This window comes from Patagioenas fasciata, chromosome W (assembly GCF_037038585.1).
Source record: "Patagioenas fasciata isolate bPatFas1 chromosome W, bPatFas1.hap1, whole genome shotgun sequence".
Taxonomy (NCBI): domain Eukaryota; kingdom Metazoa; phylum Chordata; class Aves; order Columbiformes; family Columbidae; genus Patagioenas; species Patagioenas fasciata.
Genome location: NC_092559.1, coordinates 53,835,506 through 53,841,608, shown reverse-complemented (window position 1 = coordinate 53,841,608; position 6,103 = coordinate 53,835,506). Strand labels below are relative to the sequence as shown.

The 6,103-nt window shown below is 38.4% G+C and overlaps 1 pseudogene; it reads right to left on the bottom strand.

Annotated features, from left to right (window-relative positions):
• Positions 1–1,390: 1,390 nt before the first annotated feature.
• LOC136115729 (protein patched homolog 1-like) overlaps positions 1,391–6,103 on the bottom strand; it is a 69,133-nt pseudogene continuing 64,420 nt past the window's right edge.

The following is a 6,103-nucleotide window of genomic DNA, read 5'->3' as shown; positions in this document are numbered from 1 at the left end:
GTTCAACATCTTCATTAATGATCTGGATGATGGAGCAGAGTGTACCCTCAGCAAGTCTGCTGATGACACAAAACTGGGAGGAGTGGCTGATATGCCAGAAGCTTGTGTTGCTATCCAGAGGGACCTGGACAGGATGGAGAAATAGGCAGGCAGGAACCTTGTGCAGTTCGATGAAGGGGAAGTGCAAAGTCCTGCACCTGGAGAGGAACAACCTCATGCACCAATACATGCTGGGGTTCACTCAGCTGGAAAGCAGGACCAGAGGCAATGGGCACAAACGAAAGTTCAAGAGGTTCAGTCTGAACATAAAGAAAAACTTTTTTACTGTGAGGGTGACTGAGCCCTGGAACAGGTTGCCCAGAGAAGTTATGGAGTCTCCATCCTTGGAGATATTCAAAAGTCATCTGGACATGTTCCTGGCCAACTGGCTTGAGGTTGAGAAGGGGGAGCTTGGACCAGATTACTTCCAGAGGTCCCTTCTAATCTCAACCATTCTGTGACTCTGTGAAATGCAGAAATACAAATCCATCCTTCCTGAATACAGCTCTAACTCCATTTCAGTCTCTTAAAAAGTGGTTATGTGAAAGCATTTGTGCTGTTATAATAGTAATGTAAAAGATCACTTTGGGAGTTAAGAGGAGGCTGTTGAAGAAGAATGTAGGAGAGACCTTCAAAGGACAGCTTAAGAGGAACAGACAAGTTGCTATGCTAGACAATATTTGGAGGCAGAACTTCCAGACTAATATCAAACTCCTGACACAGGGCTAAGCAGACACACAATACCAAATATATGCATTTGCATACAACATTACCAATATGTGGTTGCAAGTTACATTTTACATTACTACAGTGTGTGGAAACTTAGCTCTTTTACTTCTTTTTTCCCCTCCATTGTCTGCTACAGTTCTTACAAGTTTGATCATCGCTCAAATCCAGCTCTCTTTTATATTTGTATTTCTCAGCTGGCTTAACCACTTTACACTTTGGGTCATTTTATTACCGGCCTTGTACAGTGCTGAAACTGAAAATCTGCAGAAAGAATACCAAGAAGCCACTATCAGTTGTGCTTACTTTCTGAAGGATTTCAATATTTCAGTAATAAAAATTCCCTATAATACTTTGAAATGAATTGCAGAGTAACTGTTTTAAAAGCAAACAATATTTTTTATTATAAACTGTTCATACCAATTATTTCAAAAGCCCTTCAATCTTTTTTTAAATATAGCTGTAATTAATAAAATGTTTCTGGCTAGAAAGATAAAAGTAACTTGTTGACCCCTTTCTGCAGAGAAATTATACAAACTAAGGCAAATTTTTAAATGTTGTATGGAAGAATGCAAAATCCTCCAAAAGTATGATGGATGCTGGAATGGGGGTGAGGAAGGAATTCCTACTGACTCATGTGAACAACTGGCACTGTGAAACACAAGATAAGATTACCCTTTGCAAAAAAAAGCCTAATTAAAAGCCATCAGGGAATTTAAGCTACCTCATTTATATTCAGTCACAAAAATGTTAACATTTCCATTTTAAATGAATTATTAATGTTAACTATCTTCTGTTGCCTTTTCAGATAATAGAAAATGTTAACATGATTCGATATCAGGAAGCAAAATACAAGTGAGCCTCTGAAAAAAGAGGTGTGTTATGCTGAAGGCACTCCAAATACTGGCTGCATTGGTCATCTGTAAACAGTTACGGTTAAAATTTACAGTCTCAGTAGGTCAGCATACTTTATTTTTCTGTTTGCAAAAGACAGAGGTAGGACAGAAGTATTTCTGGGCAGGATGTGTTTGCTCACAAGAGAGAGTTGTTAAATTTGCTGAGATGTAACATTACTATTTATTTTAAATGGAAAATAATTATTTTCCTCAACATGAATAATTATAATACCATGCCTTTAGTAAGCCCACTTTAATATAATTATCATCATACTACCTATAACACCCCCCTCCCAGTTACAGTTCAGCACAGAAAAATCAGCACCATAGAAAGAGTGAGGATACTTGATTGGAAGTCTAGAATGTGTAGTAATCTCCCAATCCAATAAAATGCCTAAGCCCCACTGAACTTTCTTCATGCCAGTAGTCCCAGCTGAAGCCAACAGGATCACTCATGCACTGAAAGTTAAGCCTGTGCCAAAATACATTGCTGGACTGAGGCTTTTCATTTATTGTTCTCAAAACACTCTAATATTTATCTTCCCAAGAAACTGGGCCATATTTGGCCATTAATTATAAAGCAGAACTCCTCATTAGTCACTTATAAATTAATGACAGAAAATGACCTCTCGTGGATATAATCTTTTAAAGCTCTAAAACTGGTTTATTGGAGAGAATTTAAGTGAACTGTTGGAGAAACAGTGAATTGATGTCTGAGTTCAGATCAGAACCTAGGCATTTTCCCTCCTGCTAGCATGCTTTAAACCATGTGACTGTATTGGAAGAGGAGAGCATTACTACAGTGAATAATTGCTTGCTACTGTAAAATTAAAAAGTTCATGCAATTCTCTCTTACCTTGCAGCCAGTCTCGAAATTAGTGCAACCACATTTTAGGAAGCTGCTTATCCTCTTCCAATAAAATGTATGTCACATTACTGAAACTTTTGTGAAGTTCATAAAGTAGGTGCTGAACATTGGGATAGTCTGCTTTCTGTGTCACTATATACATGTTGTAGAAAGAGAAATACTTGAACTGTGCTGCAATAATGTCGTATTCCTGAGTTTCTCATGGTACAATGTCTGTGAGATTCAGTCCATCTCTAGCCCAAGTAGTTCCATAAAGACTGAGCCCAAGTAAACCCAGAAAAAGAAAAATAACCACAATCTGCAACAGAAATGGAAATGCGTTTGGTTTTATGTTCCTAAAGAAATCAATAATTCATAATGGCACACAGAACCAGGTTCAAAATTAATACCCATCACTATACTTTTAAGTTTTTATATATTTATGCACACACACACTACAAGGCCAAACTAATTTCTCTTTTAGTGAAGGGGTTCTAGATCATTAACATGAAATGTATATGATGATGACATTATAAGTAGATTTAATTTCACTGTTCATGAGCTTAAGTTACTGAAAGTCACCAAAATCCTCAGTCATAACTTACATTTGAAAAGTATGTCACTACAGCAGTACCAAGATAAAACTTTTAAAGTATGAAATTGGGTGTAAAACTATTAAGAATTGTAATTACAAAATAATTCTATTTTTTCCTGATATTTAATACTATTGTCAGGATAATTTTCCTACTGGGCAAGGTGGAAGTCTATTTCTGAAAAACAGATAAATAGTTCTCTGATTACCTTAGCTTTTGGTTTTAGCAGGAATGGAGCATAATGCTTTTCTGCAAAAGATGAGAATGTCCATTTAGTACAGGATGGCTCAAGGCAAAGCATACTGGAGTCCGAGAATTGGGAAAGTAAATTTCTTGTCGAGCTTGTGCTTTCTGGGCTCTGGCAGCTGAGATTATCTTATGTCACTGTCACCAGCTGCACAGATATTGCTGAGCAAGGCTCTGCTGTGGTGCAGTATACCTGTGCATGAGGATTGTATTCTGTTTGCAACTGCACTGTAGACTGTATTGTAATCTGAGTTTCATGTGCAAAACTGTGACTGCTGTATGGGGGTGAAGGAGTGTAGCGAGTATTATCACTGTTTTCCACATAAGCTTGAGGCTCAGTCTGAATCACTCCAGTGGTACATGGACTGCAAGAGAAGAGAAAAACATCTGTTCACTTTTAGATAGGTCTTTATTTTAATCAGGCTAGATAGGATAATCTGCTTCCATCTGAGACTGCTTCTACTACTATTAAATTGTTCATGTTAATTAAGCATAATGTTTTGATGGGAATTTCCTTCTGCATTTTTAGGAAAAACTTCTTAGACATGGTTTAAAGTGCAGGCCTCTGAGCCTGCTTCTGCACGTTTCTTGTGCCCAAGAAAGAAGGAATGAGTACTTGTCTGAAGATACTGGCATGTACTCACACCGCTCTATTAATTACACACACTAATCAGGTAGCTAGCCAGGTAGTTGCACACAGTCTGAATGCATATGTGTATGAGAGTTGACATCTACATGACCATGCTGAGAATTAAACTATTTAGAAGATCAAAATGAAAATGTGTGACATGCTGAGTTGTTCTGTTTAGAACTATTAAAGTAACTGTTAAATATTTGGGCCTTCTGGATAAGATCTCAGACTTTTGGGAGGCAGATTGAAACCACTTGCCATATACTCACTGCATGTTTTAAAATTGAAGTAAACTTGTACAAGGATTAATTCCCAGGAAGGACGGGCAACATGAAGAGACAAAATTACAGCCTCATTTTTTTTGAAGCATTCCCCTTATTTTAGTCTATGCAAGAACATAACAGATATTTAGTTTATTAAAAATATGTCACAAACAAGCCTCCTTCTGTAAATGAAAACAAATTGCTTACAGAAAACAGTATCAGAGATTTTTAACCAAGTGGAAAAATCCTACAAAAAAAGAAGAAAATGTTGCTTAACTAAACAAAGCAAGCTCTTATTAACTGAATTTCTTCATATGTACATGGGCCCAAATTCTGATTTACATTCGGTACAACTTTAAATGGAAGGTTTGACTGCCCTGTACTTCTGAGAATCAGGGCACCAAAATTCAAGCACATTAGACCATCCAGTGAAACTATGGTTGAATCAGAAACAGAAGGAATCCTAGCTTGTGAACAACTCCCTGCTCTAACAAATCCCTCAAAAACAGATTTCGGAAAGCACTTTCTCTCTTTGACAATGAAGTTAAAAAGGTCACAGAATCACAGAATGGTTGGGGTTGGAAGGAACCTCTGGAGATCATCTAGTTCAGGGGAGGTTTAGGTTAGACATTAGGAAAAGGTTCTTCACCCAGAGGGTGGTGGAGCACTGGAACAGACTCCCCAGGGAGGTAGTCACAGCCCCAAGCCTGGTAGTATTCAAGAAGAGAGTAGACAACGCCCTCAGACACATGGTGTGAACTGTGGAGTTGTCATATGGAGGGACAGGAGTTGGACTTGATGATCTTCCTGGGCCCCTTCCAACTCTGGACATTCTATGATTCTAACCCATCTGCTAAGGCGGGTTCACCTAGAGGAGATCGCACAGGAATGCGTCCAGGTGGGTTTTGAATGTGTCCAGAGAAGGAGACTCCACAACCTCTCTGGGCAGCCTGTTTCAGTGCTCTGTCAAGTTCAAAGTAAAGTAGTTTCTCCTCATGTTTAGATGGAACCTCCTATGCTAGGTCAAACTGTATCTGCTCCTACATGGGTGTGAAAGGCTAAGAAGACACAAGGGGGTTTCTCTACATCTTGGTTATGACATGCATCAGAGTACATGTATAGAAATGCAGCTTATCCTCTTCATTGCAAGCAAAAGCAAAGAAGAATGTAGAAAATATGCTTTATCTCTAAGTGGTGGCTCCGCTTACGACAGTACCTTTCTCCTAGCCTGCCCCTGCCCTCAGACCTGGATGTATTAGGTAAGAGTGTGCATACTATCATTCTAAATTACTATTGGAGCCAGTGGCTATTGTGGTTGCATTGCTAGCTCGGGTTAAACCACAACAGTTACCCAATACCAGCACTGGACACAGTACCCCATAAAATTCTAAAATTACAGGTATTACTAAAGCATGGCTCTTTTACATGCTTCCAGAAAGTTGTCCTCCGATAGCTAAAATGGATGTACATATGAATAAAGGAAAATTGTGTGTGTGAAATGCCTTTTAATTTTTTCCCTCAGATAAAAAAACAAGGTAGAAAATGTAATTCAGTCATTAGCAATAAAACCATGACAATAATATCCTGATCCTGCTGCAATGAAGAACTCCCACTCCTGACAAGGCGTAGCAACACTGATTAAGGTTCACAAAAAGGATGCACCTCATATACTGTAATTCTATCACACATTCTCACCTTGTAAAACAGCAGAATATATCCAGTCTCCTGTCTTCCTGACGATAAAGGTCCATGCTCAGGACAGCAGGAAAAATTAGCAAAACCATAGCAAAGTTGAATACCACCACAAGTGCTGCCTAGAGATAATCATAAGAGAAGCAAAGTAATTACTAAACTTCATTTAG